The sequence below is a fragment of the Schistocerca gregaria genome, chromosome 2 (assembly GCF_023897955.1).
Source record: "Schistocerca gregaria isolate iqSchGreg1 chromosome 2, iqSchGreg1.2, whole genome shotgun sequence".
Taxonomy (NCBI): Eukaryota; Metazoa; Arthropoda; class Insecta; order Orthoptera; family Acrididae; genus Schistocerca; species Schistocerca gregaria.
In genome coordinates, this window is record NC_064921.1 from 960,498,869 (window position 1) to 960,521,043 (window position 22,175).

Sequence of the window (22,175 nt, forward strand, 5' to 3'; positions counted from 1 at the left end):
TTGATTATTTCAGTTAGCCACTTCCTGCCCCCACTAATAGCACTTCTTCGGGAAGAAGACATAAAGGAATCGTCATTTTGGTAGTGTCGGGTGGTAAAAAGTGGAGAGAGAGATCAAGATCTGACCAAAATAAGCAGGCTCGAAAGGATCTAGGCTGCAGTAGTTATACAGAGATGAAGAGGCATGCACAGGACAGAGTTGTGTGGAGAACTACGAGAAACTAGTTCAATTGGCTCTTAGGACTATGGGACTTAACATCTGAGGTCATCAGTCCCCTAGAACTTAGAACTACTTAAACCTAGCTAACCTAAGGACATCACACACATCCATGCCAGAGGCAGGATTTGAACCTGCGACCGTAGCGGTCGCGCGGTTCCAGACTGAAGCGTCTAGAACCGCTCGCCACACCGGCCGGCATGAAACTAGTCTTCGGACTAAAGACCACAACAGAAAGCTGACAGACGATTCACGTCAACAGTATTGCGTGCCTTCAAATCATCAGACATAGCAAAGAGGTCCAAAATTCAACCCAGAAAAATACCGGATAGTCCAGGCGATTTTGAACTTGAGCTCCACCCTGTGACATCGGTAATAAAAGATGGTATTTATTTCCGCTTATTCCTTGTGTTACTCAGATATCCTGTGTCCTAGATCCTATCGGTAATTGTTCTACATTCACAAAATCCCAGTCAACGCATCGTATAAAGGCACAGCTTCATGAATGACTAAATCTACATACCCTGTATGATAGTCCCATCATGCCATGATACAATGCTTTTTCTGAACAGCACAGTAACCACATCGGCTGAAGTGTTGAACCATGTACTCAAAAGTTTACTCATTTTTGACTCTTACTAAAAACTGCTCAACCTCAAGTTTAAGACCTGTTCTCGCATTGAGCAAGATCTCGCCGTTTTATTGCTGCTTCCTTTGCATAGCATTTCGTATGGAATAGTGGTATAACCCGAGATAAAATTCAGGGTTATAATGCCACCTCCCAAGCCATTTAACGCAAAACATTAACTGTGCAAGCTCTCCGTAACACTTTACTCAGGTACCTTCCATGGCTCTGGTTCCAGAACAAAGTCAGGTTTGGCTGTCTTTTTTTCCTTTAGTTAGCGCCGGACTGACAATGAAACCAAAATTGTGGTAAGTCAAGAACCCCGGCTGGAAATGGTTTACTTCCAGTCGGTTATAAAGTTAATATGTTTCAACAATATGAGATTAATTAGAATAATACCTGGCATACACAAAACTCCATGGCTACATTATTCCTGCGTTGTACATACATTGGTTTATGCCAAGAGAAAGAACCAACCAAAAACTCTCTTATGATATATATGGAACTTCTTTATTTAAATGAGTGTGTCTGCACTTAAATTTCAGAATGACTCAGAAGATGAAACTTCTACGTTATTTGATTCTGAAACAGCTGAGTAAAACTGAACTTACTGAGCCTACTTTCTCTTTACTTTTATCATGTCAACACTGACCCGCAATATTCTACCGCAACGCAATCTGACTGCTGAAAAAAATTACAACCTGACCCCAAATGATTAATTCAAAAGAATGGCCCTGCCTAAAAAGAAATCTTAACCATAACCTATACATTTCATTAAGCACTAACCTCACAAAAATCTTCATTACGTGAACTACTGCAATACAGCGTCAGTACTGCCAGCTAAATAAAAGATTCTAACTACTAAAGCCACTAACTACTAATAGACATGTGGTCAGCAAAGGAAAGGTTTTAGCCGACCGCGGTGGCCTCGCGGTTCTAGGCGCGCAGTACGGAACCGTGCGACTGCTACGGTCGCAGGTTCGAATCCTGCCTCGGGCATGGATGTGTGTGATGTCCTTAGATTAGTTAGGTTTAAGTAGTTCTACGTTCTAGGGGACTAATGACCACAGCAGTTGAGTCCCATAGTGCTCAGAGCCATCTGAACCATTTGAAGGAAAGGTTTTGTTGCAGAGCAAACAATGTATTTTTTTACCTTAATAATGTGACATCCAGTTCAAACACGAATATAAATAGTCATTGACATCTAGTAGAAAGGTATATAATCATGAATAATATTCAGTCTTCAAGTCTAACATGTACAGATCGTTAGCCTACTCTAACACTTCAAACCTCTACCCTCCATCAATGCTAACTTCTCACATCCAACATCCATCACTGCTGGCTGTTCACCTTGAACTGCCCAACAGTACTTCAATCACCGCCGGCGACTAACTTCCAGCTGCCCAACACTGCAGGCGATTAGCTTCCAACAATGCGTCCAACCAGCCACAGAACCTCTTAGAAGGAAAGCACAGTCAGAGATGCAATGCAAAGCGCTACACAGTGCTGCCAACGCAGAAGCAGCCCACTTACATATAATGTCGAACAACGGTCCTGGTACGTTGAGTGGTGCTCTAACAAGGGTTCATGACTTAGTTACAATACAGACCTACCTTGTGAAGCTGCGTACTTGGAAATCTAGCCGCACATCCTCAACCTACTGACTTTCCTGTCCTTACCTGTGATGCAGTTGTTCCTAAGCTGCGCCCCCTTATGTGAATCTGACTGAACATCGCTTGGAGGCAATAACACTCCGAAAAGAATCAGCACATCATTACAAAAAGAACAAATTAAACTGGTAAAATCAAATATATTACTTAGGCCTTACTTATTCCAGTTAAGTTCGTATACATACTTTACAACATTTATGCAAAGCTGGCGATAGTACTCATCAGAATGCAAAGCGCTTGCGGGGCGGAAACTAATTCCGATTCACAAGATGATTCCGTCTTATCGAATTAGCTTCTCTCACATACCAGTACAATTAATTTGCTGCTCTGCCGCGTGGGACTTCGACATGGACCGCCAGGTTAGTTTCGTATCTGGAAATAATAAGTCACACGATTTTTCGAAGACGAAAAACAGGCTAACCATGCAGTTGTGACAAGAAGGCCATCAGTGGCAACCTACATAGTGTCCACAGATGCTGCGACAAACTTCTAAGGGAGATTCGGCATCTCGTAAGGATTGAGAATTGCGTAGCAACCCGTGGCCACAAACATTAGGGGTAAGTGGCATCAAAATGAGTGCACGTGGTGTACAACATGAATACATCTATAATGTTACAACAGATGCTCGAAGTTTACACCATCAAACGCCACGTATGACTCACAACGGCGGAATATTGATTGCCAGACACGCTCGAGCGCTTCGGGAATTTCTTTGATTGTAGCAGCTGCGGAGACGATTCTTGCGAAGAGATCCATTTCAAACTCCACATGATCGTGAAACATGAGAGATTTAATGGCTCCACACAGAAAGAAATCACGGCCCAATAAATCCTCACATTCCCCTCCTATATTCTCGTGTACAGTAGCACCTAGTAGTGAGCGTCGACTTTTGCTGCCATGGGGGGGGGGGGGGGGGGGGTTTGCTATGCGATTCTCAATCCTTATGATGTGCCCCAACTCTCATAAAACTTGGTCACTACATTTTCAGGACACCCAGTGGAGTACCAATGAGCCTTCACTCAACTACACTCCTGGAAATGGAAAAAAGAACACATTGACACCGGTGTGTCAGACCCACCAAACTTGCTCCGGACACTGCGAGAGGGCTGTACAAGCAATGATCACATGCACGGCACAGCGGACACACCAGGAACCGCGGTGTTGGCCGTCGAATGGCGCTAGCTGCGCAGCATTTGTGCACCGCCGCCGTCAGTGTCAGCCAGTTTGCCGTGGCATACGGAGCTCCATCGCAGTCTTTAACACTGGCAGCATGCCGCGACAGCGTGGACGTGAACCGTATGTGCAGTTGACGGACTTTCAGCGAGGGCGTATAGTGGGCATGCGAAAGGCCGGGTGGACGTACCGCTGAATTGCTCAACACGTGGGGCGTGAGGTCTCCACAGTACATCGATGTTGTCGCCAGTGGTCGGCGGAAGGTGCACGTGCCCGTCGACCTGGGACCGGACCGCAGCGACGCACGGATGCACGCCAAGACCGTAGGATCCTACGCAGTGCCATAGGGGACCGCACCGCCACTTCCCAGCAAATTAGGGACACTGTTGCTCCTGGGGTATCGGCGAGGACCATTCGCAACCGTCTCCATGAAGCTGGGCTACGGTCCCGCACACCGTTAGGCCGTCTTCCGCTCACGCCCCAACATCGTGCAGCCCGCCTCCAGTGGTGTCGAGACAGGCGTGAATGGAGGGACGAATGGAGATGTGTCGTCTTCAGTGATGAGAGTCGCTTCTGCCTTGGTGCCAATGATGGTTGTATGTGTGTTTGGCGCCGTGCAGGTGAGCGCCACAATCAGGACTGCATACGGCTGAGGCACACAGGGCCAACACCCGGCATCATGGTGTGGGGAGCGATCTCCTACACTGGCCGTACACCTCTGGTGATCGTCGAGGGGACACTGAATAGTGCACGGTACATCCAAACCGTCATCGAACCCATCGTTCTACCATTCCTAGACCGGCAAGGGAACTTGCTGTTCCAACAGGACAATGCATGTCCGCATGTATCCCGTGCAACCCAACGTGCTCTAGAAGGTGTAAGTCAACTACCCTGACCAGCAAGATCTCCGGATCAGTCCCCCATTGAGCATGTTTGGGACTGGATGAAGTGTCGTCTCACGCGGTCTGCACGTCCAGCACGAACGCTGGTCCAACTGAGGCGCCAGGTGGAAATGGCATGGCAAGCCGTTCCACAGGACTACATCCAGCATCTCTAGGATCGTCTCCATGGGAGAATAGCAGCCTGCATTGCTGCGAAAGGTGGATATACACTGTACTAGTGCCGACACTGTGCATGCTCTGTTGCCTGTGTCTATGTGCCTGTGGTTCTGTCAGTGTGATCATGTGATGTATCTGACCCCAGGAATGTGTCAATAAAGTTTCCCCTTCCTGGGACAATGAATTCACGGTGCTCTTATTTCAATTTCCAGGTGTGTAGATAATCAGCATCGCCCAATTTCTTTGAATGACGACGTCTGGTGTGCCATAGACTTTGTTCAGTTAACCTATCTCTGTGTAAGAATGTAGTTATTGCCAGCAGCAAAAGTATGTTTTGAAGCACGAATTAAAAGCGCTGCCTACACGACTGTTCGTAGTCAGACGTGATCAACACCAAGTGAACAAATACAAAGCTTATAACGTAAGTAAGGTGGACGTCTGTCCCCATCCTCAGCCGAGCCCCAGCACGTTCTCCTCGACACAACGGACTGTCACATGTATTTATAACTTCTGGGGCTTTGTGACATCAGACAAGCCAATAACTAATAACTTTCCAATCAAAAGTGTTGTGTCCTATAAAGTTTCCTCCAGCGGAAAATTTTCCGGAACACTATCTGAAGTAATTCTTCCTTCATTATTTATGCTTTTTGGGTAATTTTTTCTTTCCTCGGTCGTCTGTACCTTTGACTCGTCCAGCTGCTTGTTGATGAGGGGTTCCTGTACTCTCAACCTGCTTCTAACTTTTAGGTTGTGCCCTCTGTATTCTTACGACGGCTTCCCGAAAACCTTCCATCGCTGTGCTCAACTCCCCGCCAGGATGACTTGGTGTCCAGGGTGCTCTGTCGACCCAACTCGCGACAGTGGTTGTCTTTGGCTTCTGCTTGCTGCCACGAATTCTGATTTCAGTTTTTAATTAAAATTAAAATATCTCGTGATCAATAGATCTTATCACAACGTGGTTTTCACCAAACGCTCTTCAATAAAGGACTGTGTCCATAGCCGGCCGGAGTGGCCGAGCGGTTCTAGGCGCTTCAGTCTGGAACCGCGCGACCACTACGGTCGCAGGTTCGAATCCTGCCTCGGGCTTGCATGTGTGTTATGTCCTTAGGTTAGTTAGGTTTAAGTAGTTCTAAGTTCTAGGGGACTGATGACCTCAGATATTAAGTCCCATAGTGCTCAGAACCATTTGAACCATTTGACTGTGACCATACAACTTCGTTCCAACCCTTTTCTCTAATTACTCCCTTCTTATGCTTACATAAAAGAGAACATTTGCAATGAGTGTGGTCAGTGATTACACCTATCACCTGCCACATCTCACTTTCATGTCCATTAGGAATTCTGTAGATTTCCAAGATGACTCGTTTCACATCATAGCGAGAGATCGCAGTTATGATCCACAGGAACTGCAACTAACTCACTCACTTTAGATGAATATTACGGGGCGTTCAAAAAGTCTCTCCGTAGTGCCATATGATTGTTCGCCTGCCTGGGTTGCTTGCCTTTAAGTGGACTCTCCCAACATTCCTCTGTTTCGTTTATCTCAGTCGGCATCAGTAGTATCGTTGGTGTGTGTCGTCACGTGTTGATGTGAACGTTTATGTTTAGTTTCGTTGTTCGTTTGTTTCGTTTTTGTCACTGTTAAAATGCTAACCATTGAAGAACGTGTGTTTATAGTCGAACAAGTGTTCAAAGCTGGCGGTAAATACACAGTTTCAGTTCGTCAGACATTTAGTTCATTTTTCCCGGAGACAACACTCGCACATCGCGATACTGTGCGAGATTTGATTAACAAATTTCGAAGTACGGGTCCAGTGACAGATGCACCGAGAAGTGGTCGTCCTACCGTTTTGTTTGAGGATAAACTACTCGATATTTCCGATAAAATGTCCATGAGTCCGAATAAGTCAGTAAGAAAACTTGCCCAGAAAAACGATATTAGTGTAAGAACGGCCCACATAGCCGGAAGGAAAAAATTAGAACTTTTCCGAGTGCCAGTCGTGCAAGAACCAAAAAATACTGATCATGGCTAGAGACTGCATTATTGTCAATGGTTCAAAAATTTTGTTCAACTTTGTTGAAGGGATGTTATTAAAGAAACTTTTTCACTGGTGAGGCGTTGTTTCATTTATCCGGGTACATGAACTCACAAAATTATCGTATGTGGAGTACTGCAAATCCATTGTGTATTCATGAGGAACCACCTTATTCTGTGAAAATAAGAGTTTGGATTGCAATTTCTAGATGTCGGTTTGTGGGTCCCATATTTTCCAACGAAACAATAAACTCACAACGATACTGCAGTGATTTTCTGTACGCATTCACAGGAGAACTTGTGTTAAGTGAAATACTGAACGTTTATTTTCAACAATAGTGTGCAACCGCGCATACAGCTCGCGTTTCAATGTCACTGCTTGATGATGTTCTTGTGACCGCATAATTTCACAGGGACTTCTACGATCGCCTGACCTATCACCACCAGACTTTTTCTTCTGGGGTGCAGCGAAAGCAACTGTCTATAAAAACCGTCCAAAATCCACCGATGATTTGAAAACTGCAATACCCACTTTCACTGCTTCTGTTGCAGAAGAAATGTTTCAGCTTGTGTTGGGAAATAATTAGACGAATTGAATTGTGTATTCAACAACTTAGGAGCCCCTTTCAACATTTAATATGAAAAGTGGTAAGTAAAAATGAAAATTCAATAAATTAATAATTTCATTTCGGTATATTAACTGCAGCATACGGCATGCGCAGCTAACACTCATACGGCACTGCGGAGAGACGTTTTGAACACACCGTGTAACGATTTTTTCGACTAGATCACGACCTAACTCATACCATGCTCTTCTGCGCTGATCTGTTGCTTATTAAGTACGCTCTTGGTGAAGTGTCGAATTGTAATACTTTTTCTTATCATTTTGAAATTGAGCTTTCGGAATATTTTGCATGAAGAACATAGGCTGGACTGCGAGTGATCAGTGTTTCGGTACACACATGCTCTGCATGGCAGAGGGTACTTATCACTTGCACACACGTCAGGTTTTCTTCCTCTTCCATTCCGAGAATGGAACGTGGGTCAATGACTGCCTAAATGTATCTGCGCGTGCTGTATTTGGTCTAATCGTATCCCTACTACAGCGAAACCTAGGGAGCTGAAATATATTTCTAGATTCTCCATTTAGTCCTAGTTTTTGTAGCTTTGTGAGTAGCTTATCTGAGATACTTGGCGTCTGTCTTCAAGCGTCTTTCAATTCAGGTTTTTCAGCATTTCATTGACGCCTTGCTACGGTTCATACAAATCTATGACTGTTTGTTCCGCCATTCTTTGTTTACGTGCAAAATCTCTGTCAGTTCTATTTCGCGCAGATCCCAGACACTTGAGTAATAACCTATGACGGGACGCACGAGTGTTTTGTACGTAGTCTTGTTTGTAGACTCACTGCATTTTCCCAGTAACCCACAAACGAAACAAATTCTTCCACCTCCTTTACCTAAAACTGTATCTATGTGATCATTACGTTTCACATTCCTACCAATTGTTGTACTCAGATAGTTTTTTAGTTGATCAGTTCCTGTTGTGAATCACTGATACTGTAGTCATAGGCTACTACTTTTCTGGCGCCGGCCGCGGTGGTCTCGCGGTTCTAGGCGCGCAGTCCGGAACCGTGCGACTGCTACGGTCGCAGATTCGAATCCTGCCTCGTGCATGTGTGTGTGTGATGTCCTTAGGTTAGTTAGGTTTAAGTAGTTCTCAGTTCTAGGGGACTGATGACCACAGCAGTTTAGTCCAATAGTGCTAAATTAATAATAAAAAAATAAATTCTTTTCTGGACTCTGTGAAGCGCAGAATTTACTTTTTTGTACATTTAAAGCAAGTTGAGAACCTTTGTATAGTTTTAAAATTTCGGCAGCTTTTTTCAGATTATTGACAACTACATAATTTGCTCAATGTCTGAGGTCTGCGACGTCATTAATATAATAGCTACAGTACAGAAAACAGCTTAGTTCTACGCAGGTCACAATACATCTGAACGTAGAACATGGTCTAAGATTCTGATACTGATTAATGTAGTTGATAATGAGCACTAATACCATGAATTAGTGTAGCTGCCCTTTTCCTGTCAGTATTACAGCTCTGATCGCTTCCTGCTGCTGGCTAACCATCAAATGTCACCAGTCTCCTATTGAATCCCCAGGACGGAGTCAGTGTACCTGATCTATCTGTAAAGGGTGAGAAAGTATTCTAAATGTTTGCGTACCATTTATCTGATGTGGAACGAGGGTAAGCAGCCCGGTGTGTACCTACTGGAATGTGGGAAATCGGCTAAAAACTCTATAAAACTGGCCAGCCCTCGTACTTAATCCGCTGGTCGAGTCCGAACCGTGGCTGTCGCGCCTCCCTATCCCGGATGGGGGCGCTTTAGCCCGCCCGGCTATCCGGGCAGACTTCTGATACCTTGTAAGCCATCGCAAGTTTAGTATTACATTATAAATTTTGCAAACGACATACGTTACACAGAAGAATCAAGAAGTGCTGGTTGCCTACCCAAGAGGTCTAGGGATTAAGAATCAATGAAAAGCTTTATCAACAAACAGAAATGGCAACAGCAACAAAAAGAAAAATGAGAGAGAAATGTCAGGACATTTTTAAAAAAAGGTCACTAGCGACGTGATAACAAGAAAAGTAAAAGGACACCAGCGTAACGGAGGTCATAAAACAAATCTGAAGAGAGGTCACGAAAGAAAATATAGTCACGCTGAAAATCTGAACTATTATTCCAGGAAAAGGGAAAAAGGTATAATAGGGCTGAAAATGATACTTGATCCTCAGGCAGTCTTGGTAAAAAGAAGAACTTTGTAATAAGATATTCGTCTGCTATACATACGTCAAGTGTGTTCTCAAATGGTTGAAATGGCTCTGAGCACTATAGGACTTAACTTCTGAGGTAATAAGTCCTCTAGAACTTAGAACTACTTAAACCTAACTAAGCTAAGGACATCACACACATCCATGCCCAAGGCAGGATTCGAACAAGCGACCATAGCGGTCGCGCGGTTCCAGACTGTAGCGCCTAGAACCGCTCGACCACTTGGGCCAAATGAATTCTCTCTTACCTATATATAGCTTCCTATGACGATGTTCAGGAGAGGCGACAGCATGTCCTGAAATACCAAATACATTTCCGTGGGCGTTAAGAGTTGACATTAAGCGCCGTAGATCTGACTGAGAAAGCTACGGTAGATTCTAAAACCTTTCTCGCGCCAGAAGCCATAAGACCCTAGCCGAAGCTTCACTGTGACTGAGATTGCTTTGCTAAGATGTGACGTAAGAAGTTCAGTGACGGCAGAAAACAGATATTACAGTGAGTACCAGTTCCGTGAGAATCTGCGTCAATTTAGTAGTCGGATAATCTGGTTGACTGTCACAAGAGACAGCGTGTCAGACTTATAATTTTCACTTTTTAATATTTTGTGAAGTATAGCTCAGATCTAACTGCATCAGGCTAATTACCCTCCGAATAGTAAGCTATCAGCCACACACTTCAATGACATACATGTGACTTTATAGAGGCTACAGAAAAGTCTCTGGCATCCCTTACTGAAATCAGATTGAGTACTTTATAGCGTTGTTACTAGTAAATCTTACAGCCTGACCGCGAGAACAACGGACTTGCGATCTAAGTCTGCGCAGGGACAAGAACATTTTTAAAAGACAACAGGTGGGTGAACAACTGCAGAATCTCAATTTTCAGCCTTAATGTTCTGGAGTGGAAGCAGTCCTCTCGCATGTCCCGCATCGTCGGTACAAATGGGAACAGCCAGGCGTTATATGTGGTGAAATAGAAGAGGAAATGAAGGAATGAATGTGTAGAGCGCATGCTGCCCTGGACACAGACGGCATTCGTCACTTTAGGTTGCTACAAGTGTTTAATTCTTTCTGAACTCGTCTATTTACTTTCATCGAATCTCCGGAATTCGCATTATTTTTGTACATCATCGTCATCAATTTCAACGTAGTTACGACTCAGACGAAACGGCGGCTAGATTATAGAATACTCGAACAGCTCCGAACAAGAATGTTGACAGGCAAAATGTTGTGTTTGGCTGTTTCCAGCATATACCTCGCCACGGAGCGTCAGCTGTTACATGACGATACGGACTTAGACATAAGAAACAGTTAACTTTTTTATTTTTATTTTTATTTTATTTATTTATTTATTTATTTGTTTTGAAAACGTTAAATTTTTCGCCCGATCTGTTTCTAGTGTATCCTCTATGCAGCGTAACGTTCAGCAGAAATATGTTCATGGCTTCCAACTGAAACAAAGTCAGGGCGTCGGAAATTGACTCGTTAGCATATTGCAAGTTAAAAATAATTTACTGAAACGTCATTGTGGTAACTCTTTCTCGTTAAACGCCAAATATCATTAACAACAATGAGCAGAGTGGATCCGTAAGTGACCATAATTCTTGCGCTGTCAGTGAAGAGGTTACCCGAGTATCGACCTTTGACAGGAGTATCAACTGGCAGACATGCGAGCAGGCGAGCACTCTCTCTGTCGCTCTCCCTCCCCCCCCCCCCCCCCCTCTCCCTCTTTCTCTCTCTCTTTCTCTGTCTCTCTCTCTCACTCGCACGCACGTAAATCCACGCATACAATCATTACTGCTCTTCGACAACCTCAATTCAGCCCGACTTCCTGAAACTATCAAGACAGAGGAGCAGCATCCAAAACTTTCTTTGGGTAAAAACATGGGAAAACATAAGTATTCTTGGACAAAGTGGCAAACCTGTGCCAACGTGAATAATTTACGTATTTTACGATGTTATGCAGACTAATATAGGAGCATATTTTTCAACTCTTCTTTAAATGTATCTTTGTTCTTATATTTTTTATTCCTTCAGGCAATTCACGTAAGATTATTGTACTGTTACGTAACATACTTTTCTGTTTCAGGGCCTTGCTACGTATTTCTCTACGATCATCATTCCTGTTTATAGTTTCACAATCGTAAACTTGACTGTTTAATACCGAAAATTCATCTTATGGTTTCAGGTAACCAACACATTCGTACATATACAATGATGGAAAATACAACATCATAAATTCTTTAAAAATGTGACTCCGTGATTCTCTAGTGATAACCCCTTTCATTACTCTTGTTTATTTTAAAACATTGTTTTGCAAAATTTGAATTTCTGCAAAACATCAGACCGTACAGTAACAGATTCTGTACATTTGCGTAGTCAGCGCACTGTACTGTTCCAGTCTTGCAGGAGTCTGCAAGCATTCTTTTTTTCCCATCTCAAGAGAATACTGTGAAATATTTCTTCAGTGAGACAGCCCCGTAAGTCTAGCAATATATTACTTCTCATAACCTCATTTCTGAAGCACCTTTCTGATTCTTCTGTTGTCACATAAACTTTTACAGTAAACCAGGTTCACTGCGTCCTTTAATAAAAGCTATTATCACCTGCGAGCAACTAGGGCTGTGTTGCTGATAAGCGGAACTTTAAATCGTTTATAAAAATCAAGAATAGCGGAGTGTCTTAACAGTTTACCACTTACATCTGGTAGTGAGGAAGGCAGAAACCAAACTGAGATTTTTCGAAAACGTGCTGAAGAGATACATTCAAACACGAAAGTGATCTGTTTCAACACCCACCTTCGACCAAGAACTGGGTATTTTTTGTCTGTTTGAGACTCTTAACAGGGTGGATTGGCGCAAGAGGTAGAGAAGACGCAAAGAAGCACTACACAGTTGGTACGATTAGCTCGAGAGCGTCATAGATACAATCAACAAATTTTAACACCGCTGTATATCACAGAGCACCTTACTGACAAACGACCGACAGCTTACGTGTCAATAATCGTTGGTCGGCGAGGGTATAATTAAAGATACTTGAGTGCATTTCTTAAATTGAGGGCCCCTTAACACATAACAGTGTATGTTTCAGAGGAGACATTACTTCTCTTGTGAACGAATAGGCCTCCTGTTTGAGATATTAACATTATAAGTCATGGGACAATCCATATTTATATATATATTCATACAATGAAGACGCGAGCAACGTTCAGTTCTACAATCTACTCCCATTAATGCAAGAAAAGAGTGAACAGAGGGGACAGTGAGTGGTATCGCAGCCTATCAGAGACACGTGGTCATAAAAATTTGGTCAAAAATATAGAAATGGTTAATGAAAGAAAATTCCCTACGTATTTTGACACCCACTGGGTACATAATTTCACGCTCTGCAAATTGCTTAGCGACGTTAACTGAGAGCTATGAGACACGAACACCGGACGAAGACAATGGCATCAGACCTATTGGTTCATTAGTTAAAATAACGATAAAGTTTACACGGTCTTCGCGACAGGATTCAAGAGCTAATATATAATGAAATTAGAAGAAAGGGAACTCACACTGTCTAATGTTTCGGGCAAAGTTTACAAATGGCGGCAGCTCTTAAGGAACAAAGCACACGCCATCAAGTTTAAACTTAATATGCAAAGTTAAATACTTGACTCAAAAAGAAAAGGGCTCACGAAATGTTTCCCTAATATAACAAATCTGAAATAAAATGAATTAAGCACATCTAAAATTTACACTTTTACATTCAAACTCCCCGCTTCCTGAACTAGACAAGACACCTCAGGACTGCACGTCTGTACACCTACCAATTCGCCAAAAGGATGACGAAAAATCTACGTGGGCAAAACCTCCTATTTCGAACAGGTGGAAGGGTTGAGATCCCATTACGTGTGACCAACCACTCCCCAGTTTATCTTTGACACTGCTCAGTGCTTTTCCATTCTCTAGTATTCTTCGCCCCCAGGTTAAGTCGGTAAGGCCTATTCGCTACTAGCTCAACTGTGGTTGATGGAGGGAGGATATGAAAAGAACTCACGCACGCATATATTCATTGATAAACATTTATAGCATAAATGGGCAATGGAAAGGACTTATAAAAGTTCATTCTTCGCCCCCAGGTTAAGTCGGTAAGGCCTATTCGCTACTAGCTCAACTCTGGTTGATGGAGGGAGGATATGAAAAGAACTCACGCACGCATATATTCATTGATAAACATTTATAGCATAAATGGGCAATGGAAAGGACTTATAAAAGTTCATTCAAACAGTACGTTAGCACCAAAGTAAAGAGGTTTCATGGCGCTTAGTAAGTATTAATCGAGATTAATGATTATTATTTAATTTCACATATTTGAGGAGTATCGTCCCACTTGACAAGACTTGTCTTCTACATGGATGAAGATGGAAACTTGGAGTAGATTTCAATTTACACAACGAAACTAAAAATTTACCTAGGTGTTAGATGTCAACTGCCGGTTTATTAGGCTGTCAGAAAGAGTCTGCCTGTTGCAGATAGCTCGCTCACAACCTCGTTCGTTACCCAGCATGCGTTGGGCGAGATGGCGGTTACATAGCAACAAAAGAGGTTTTGCGTTCTCCGTTTCAAGAGGCGGAATTCAGTTAACAACTGTGCAGCGTGATTTTCGTCGAGAGTGCGCCATCCGCGGCTCAAAGCATTCCACGATGGCGCCAGCAGCTTCAAGTCAGTGCTTATTTAAGTAAGGGGAAATACAGAGGTTGTCACCGTGTGTTCGTTCAACATCGCTTCCAACAGACTTCTATGCGTAGTCGACTAAATGACTCAACCATCCACCATCAACATCATCGTCCAGCAAATGAGTGGTGCGGATTTGATCTGCCTGTCTACATTACGCCTAGCACACCATAGCAGTTCACGAGAAACTCCTTGTGTGCGAGGTCCCAAAAGCCCGATGATGTTCACGGCATTCGACGCTCCACATATTGTCTACGGAACGTAGCTGAACTGTTCAGTCGATAAATAACTCACAACAGTGCTACAGTGCTAGTGGTGTAGCGGAGCCATGGCACCACATGAAACGAAACAACCATTGCATTATGTCTACAACAACATTTGCCGTAGTTGAAATTTGGTCAGAAAGGAACCCAAGGAATTTCGCAAAGCGAGAAAGATGTGGCAGATGAAATATTAGCGTTTCTGCAAGATAAAGTCAGTGGAGTGTGTGGTGTCGTAAACGCTGGATGTGCCAACAGTGTACTTGAAGAATACAGTAACGACGATTCGTGCTTAACAAGTGAAAGTGATATTGAAACAGGTATAGCTCATGATTCTTGTCGGACAGGGAGCCACAAATCCCGCCTGCAATGAAACGTACTATGGGACAATCGGCGTCTAAGGAGCGGGTACTAAACATTATTACGTACATGGAAGATAATCAGCAGCATAGTAAAAACAAATTATGAAGAGATTTCGAAAATGTCCGCAGCCATATGACCGTTTAGTGCATAACAAAAACTGCGGATATTCAAGGGTGGACAAGGCGCACTTGTTACAAAAACTAGTGCTTGCGCGTTTCAAGGGTGCTCAATATAATTTACTTGCTGTGCATGACTGTGAAGTACTACGTTAAGCGCGTCTCATTCCGTGTGACGTAGATTACAGTGATCTCAAGGGACGAAGTGGGTGGTTGCATAACTTCAGTGCTACAGAAGTGCCAGACGTAAGATAACGAAATTTCAAACAAAACGCCAACTTGACGACGCACAGCAAACTGCAGAATCGGCCCGAAAATTTTTGGTGTAATAAACAAACTTATCCCATCGTCAGTAAGAAATTTGTTTTCAGCTCCAACTAATCGAGATTTGAAGAGGAAATGTATGTGGAAGGAACCTTGGAAATTAGAAGTACCGAGAACGTTGTATCAAGTTCAACTAACATCAGTGCCTTAACACATTCGTATACAATTATGCCAACAGCTAATTTGGATGGTAACTTGGCTGGAAAGCTTTTTGTTATGCTGCCAGAAGTTGGAGGTGCTTTACTCCCTACGATTGTTTCTCGTGTGCGTGATCTTGTAATGGCGGTAGGGAATATTTACGTCACAGCAAGCAGGAGTGGGAAAATGGCCGTAAGAGGTCTACAGCAATGGTAAGAGCACTGTTTCTGGACAACAGCTGCCCAAAATAACTTGCTTTTGCTTTATTCCTGCCCTGTCTATAAAAATCATACTATTTTAGAGCAAACTGTCCCTCCTGAAAAGTGTCTGACAGTGTATATGATACCATGTGGAACCAATGGGCAAATTCAGCCTCTCCATGTTGTTTTTTCCGTATCTATAAAACACTTTATCGCATAATCTGCAGCTACACCTAACAGAGTAGCCACTTTTACGATAAGCTACACGGCAGACATTCCGCATTCGGCTGCATGCCATCACGTTCCATAAGTTCTCATCACTCCGTTACACCAACATGATTCTGTATACATTCCGTAAGAGCGGACACCAAGCCGCGCACCCTACACGATTTGCAACTCCCAAGGAGTTCGCCTTCCACCTTGGAGTCGCGAACTTTCGTGATCACCGTGATCCGCCATTTTTCATTCGGTTTTCATGGTGCAATTTAATTGTTTGTTTTTGACTTTCATGAATGTCAACGATATCCATTTTGTGAAGTATAATACATACATCCCACCAAAGGTTGATATCTGCGTCTTCCAGACACTCATTTTCCATCGCAATCCTGATGCAGATGGCGAGTAATTAGAGTAATAAGTAACTAATATTTTTCCTATCGTAACTATTAACACAACTCTTTCAAATTACTAAAGATTGAACTTACGACCCCGCGCTCAAGGGGCTTCTTGTTAGTTTTATGATATTAAGCATGCTGTAATCGTATAAATTTAGTGTAGGAATTACATAGACCACTGTAGTCTCTGCTTTTATCCATAGGCATTTTCAGAATGAGCAGATCCAAATTAGTTAGGTCCACCATGTTTCATGACTGTCCCTGAAAAAAAGTCAGTTACCATGTTATCGGTCTGCTCATTGATTGAACAATTTTTCGTCTACTGACAACTCCTCAGTATGGGTTGTGCAACTATTTAAGAGGAAGGAAAAAAGGAACCTACTAATTGTACAGTTACGCAAAGGCAATTTGAACTAAGGAACAAAGCTGTTATCCAGGAACTTTTTTAAATTCGATATTTGATGATGATTGCAGTACTGGAAGTTGAAAATGAACCGGCAACAAAAACACTATCACAACCATTACAAGTTTCGTCTTTACTACGTAAAAAAGATAATTTCACTGAGGACCAATGGACATTTTCCCACATGTTGCTGTCCAAGTGAAAACCCTACTTTTGTTTTTGCTATCAAAAATGGTTCAAATGGCTCTGAGCACTATGAGACTTAAATTCTGTGGTCATCAGTCCCCTAGAACTTAGAACTACTTAAACCTAACTAAGCTAAGGACATCACACACATCCATGCCTGAGACAGGATTCGAACCTGCGACCGTAGCGGTCACGCGGTTCCAAACTGAAGCGCTTAGAAGGCTGGTTGGAAGATTTTATGGCTCAGATCTCTTAATCAAGACTGTGATATTTATTTGCTGGAAAATTGATGACTATGTCGTGAAAAAGTGCCGTTCGTGGTTCGAGGAGGAGAGGAAGGCCTCTAACCAGTTGGTTGACAAATATCCGAAGTGATATGATAAATCTAAGACCTACTGCGAAAATGCCTACCAGCGGGGTAGATGGCGCAGCATGTTAGGAAAGCCAACCCCGAGTCATGGAAAAGTTGGAGAGAAAGAAAGCTTCGGTGTCATGGGTTCCGTCAACAGCGAAATAATCGTGGGAGATGTCCCACCAATGTCTAGTTTCATCCACAACACTGCGTACTGAGTCAGAGAAATATTAATATGAAAAAAATTAATGTTTCTGTAGTACTTCATTTGAACTGATTACTTTTTCCTAATAGAGTGAGACAATGTCAAGAACGTACAAACTCGACTTGCAGTAATGAGGAAACGTTGGCTACAGCTGTCACCTGAGACTTCCCCACTTATCTGCAAGATAGACCCACTGTCAAGATTGTTGCGTACCTTCTTAACTGACAACTGAGTGTTGGACTCCTTGCAGTAGATAACACTGACAGGAGCAATATCATGAGAACTGAAATTCGTCAGGTCTGCGGATCGTTGTAGAAATATTAACGCTTTAAATTGTCACAGTTCCAGTCAGAGTAACAGATGCGGCTCTTGAATAATTACTGCAGTTTTCCGTCATTGAGGGCTTTTGCCAAGATTAAATATGACTTATTGTAGCGCTTGAACAAGCGACCTTCATTCCGTGATCCAACGTTACGTTCTGATGCGTTGTTTCTTTGTGGACTGTTCACACGCTTCTCATTATGTAGTGACCTTCATTTTATTTTCACTAAATAAGAAATATTGTTACACATTGTTCACATATCCATCAACTATGTGAACTGAGGTATGTAATAAAATAATCGCCATCAGTAAATATGAAGGAATACTCGTTATGCGTATCGAGAGGTCCAGGAACTAAAGTATGGCGATGTAGGGCGGGGAAAGTGGCGGCGGAAAGGTGGAACTTGCAGGGGGATGATGAAGAAGGAGGAAGAGGAGGAGGAGGAAGACATACGGCAGAATTTTCTCTGACCCACAAAAGGGGTGCAGAAGCAACTACTGCAACCCTGTCCAGCCTCCTGACAAAGAGAGAACTGCTAAACAAAATTTAATTTATATTTCCGATCTTAGGCTCAGGTTCCATGAAAAACTGCAAATTTAAATATGTCGGCCACGGGTTGCTCAAATTATTAATTTAAGAGTCGATAAAACTAATTGATGATTTAAGGACATTAAATCAATTTTCTTCAGTAATCAGAGACTACCGATGGTGTAAGTGGGCTGTTTAGGTTTTTATGTTGGCAACGCCACGTAGCGCTCCGTATGAAAATCACTGATTGTGCTGTGTGCCGTCTGTGGCTGGCTGGACTCATTGTTGGAATATTCGCTTGTGTAGTGTTGGGCAGTTGGATGTGAACAGCGCGTAGCATTGCCCAGTTGGAGGTGAGCCGCCAGCAGTGGTGGATGTGGGGGGAGAGATCGCGGAGTTTTGAGCGGGCGATCTGGACGTGTGTCCGCCAGAAAAAGGAAATTTGTTAAGATGGAGCTCATGAACTGATAGATGTATATATGATGACTTTTGAACATTATTAAGGTAAATACATTGTTTGATCTCTATGAAAATCTTTCATTTGCTAAGTATGCCTATCAGTAGTTAGTGCCTTCCGTAGTTAGAATCTTTTATTTAGGTGGCAGTATTAGCGCTCGCTGTAGTGCAGTAGTTCGAGAAACGAAGATTTTTGTGAGGTAAGTGATTCATGAAAGGTATAGGTTATTGTTAGTCAGGGCCATTCTTTTGTAGGGATTATTGAAAGTCAGATTGCGTTGCGCTAAAAATATTGTGTGTCAGTTTAGTGAGGATCAGAATAAGTAAAGAGAGAAATGTCTGAGTACGTTCAGTTTTGCTCAGCTGTTTGAAAATCAAATAACGGAAGAGGTTTACTAGCACAGTTATTCATAATTTTTCTAAGGGGACGTTTCAACAGCTTATATAAACAGAGAACTTTCATATCGTGGGGGGGAGAAATGTTCCGGAACGCAGATTAATTATTTCTACACTGGTGTCCAAAATTAAAGCAAGACTCGACAAATTTGCAAGGTCGAGTTTATTTTGCCTCCAAATAGCATAAACATGTGCTAGCAAAGCAGAAACAACTTAAAGTATACAGAATGTACGGTAGACAAAAACGTTCTTCGTTTTCTCCAACTTAGCAGATTTGTACACAAATTCTGACAACCGTTTAATGTGCTCAGGATGGGTTGTGACCACCCCTAGCAGCAATGCAGGCTTGACAAAGACGGGGCATACTGTGAATGATGTCATCAATCTCATATTGAGGCAATAATGCCCGTTCTTCCTGCAGAGCTGCTCGCAAGTCTTGGAGAATGGTTGGTGGATGATGACATGATGGAACCTGTCTCCCTTGAGCATCCCAGACAAGCTCTATGGGATTCAAATGGGGAGAGCGAGCAGGCCACGTTTATGAGTTCAGCGTCTTCCCTTTTCAAGAAAATATCAGCCGTGCTGTATGAGGTCGAGCATTATCGTCCATCAATACGAACTCTGGGCCCACAGCACCTCGTGACAGCCGTACAGGAAGTCCGAAGATCTCGTCACAATACCTGACATGAGATAAACCTTGCCGATGTACCGGTACAATTTCATGAACAGGTGTTCGAGTTGTCAACATAATCCCCGCCCACACGATTAGGTATCCTCTCAATAGTGGTCTCTTTCCAGAATGTTTAGGTCCCGAAATCGTGTTCCTTCAGATGTGAGTTCATCGAGAATCACCGTCCCGACGAAACCGGGACTCATCTGTGGAAAGAACATTGGCCCACTGTTCGACCGTCCAGGTGGCATATTGACGATTCCACTCTAGTGTGTTCGCTTCTTTGAAGATGCATCAGAGGTACACATACAGCAGGTCTGCGACAATAAAGGCGACTCTTCCGAAACCCTCTGTACACCATCTGCCTGATACAACATGTCCAATGGATACTGCAGTCAGATGCCAGTTGCCTTGCAGTACGAAGGTGGTACCGTCGTGCCCTTACGACCAAAGAACGGTCCTCTTTTTCTGATGTTACACGTGGTTGGTCCTGCCATGGTCTTCGGTATACAGTTTCGGACTCTACAAAACGTCGCCACATCCCAGCAATACCAGAACGATTCACATTAACCCATTGGGCCACTTCAGTTTGTGACTGTCCTGATCCCATTCTTTCACAATGGATTCGCATTCGGGAGGACGAAGGTTCAATCCCGTGACGGGCCATCCTGATTTAGGTTTTCCGTGATATCCGTAAATCGCTCCAGGCAAATGCCGGGATGGTTCCTTCGAAAGGGCATGGCCGACTTCCTTCCCTTATCCGATGAGACCGATGACCTCGCTGTCTGGTCTCCTCCCCCAAAACAACCCAACTCATTCTTCCTATGGCTCTCCACAGCAGAGGGTCTGGTAGGCGTTTTCTCTGTGCCATACTGCACCGTATGTGACTGTATACACAGCGAATGTGGATATGGGACTACCGGGCAAACACTACCCTGTTTGATAGGTGCCCTGACGTCATCGTTGGCATGGTTGTCTGTGGACTGGAACACCATCTTCCGTGCAGAACACTATCGTACTGACGCCTCTTGACAGTTTGTGTAATTATATCGTGAATTAGACACAGAACGGAGGAATAGTGGTTTGCTGCTTTATTTTCTGACACCAGTATAGTCTGTGCAAAATGGCAGAATGTTGCAGAGGCTTCTTAAGAATTGCTTTGAATTTCAAGTCACGGCTACCTCAAGACGCAAGACACCAGTCCTTCTCGCCTTGGCACTGCTGGCGCCGTTTTAGTTTTCTCATCACCTGAGCTGCGATACCGGGCTATCGCTGGATGGATCAAATTCTAACCGCCGCCCTTGTCCGGTTGGCTTCCGTGACCATTTTCGGGCGTCCGTCGCCTACTGCGTAGCGGCGCTCGAACTGACAAGTGACGAGGGACGCTGCCGCCAACCCAGTGGGCCGCAGTTCTTAATCAGCGCCGCTTCCTGATATCAGAGTCACTTCCTGATAGCACTAGCACAAGGGTCGCCTCCATTTTCGTTTCTGTGTGCGTGATTCCTACGCTTGGTACCAGCTGTAGACCGACCACCTCCTGTTAATCGTACCATTGCTAGTACACCTTTGGCACGTGTTTCCGTCGTAATTTCCTAGTGATGCTTTCGCTATCGCCGCGCGGGGTAGCCGCTCAGTCTAAGGTGTGTGGTCGTCGTCCGGGCGGCTCCCTCTGTCGGAGGCTCGGTCCTCCCTCGGCATGGGTGTGTGTGTTGTCCTTAGTGTAAGTTAGTTTAAGTTAGACTGAGTAGTGCGTAAGCTTAGGGACCGATGACCTCAGCAGTTTGGTCCCATAAGACCTCAACACAAATTTCAAAAATTTCCTTTCGCTATCATATCGATCAAGAGGCGAGACGAAGCTATCAACGCTTCCGCTATAAGTTAGTTTGTACTGCCCCTACCTAGGCTTCATCCAGAGCAGGCCTTTCAGCTATCAACATCGCGATCCAGCCAGATTAACACGGCCAGTGCCTATGTTCGTGGTCAACGCGCAGTAACCACTTACAGATTCCTGGTGACAGTACTGGCAGTGGGAGGTATACAACGCGTGTCGGGGGACGTGGAAAACAGTGCAGTAGTGGTAGTGCGGAAACGGAGCGATTTATCTGACGTCCAAAGGGGCATGGTTATCGGCTTATGGTCAAGAGTGGAAGCCAATCAGAAACGGCGAAGCCTCAGAAGAGTTCACTTTCCGCCGTGGCTAAGGTGTACCGTTCATGGCAAAATGACACCATCCAAAACCGGCGCCTAGGCAGCTGTGTTATTCCACGGGCCACACATAACAGGGGTGAAAGACGGCTGTGAAGGTGTGTACG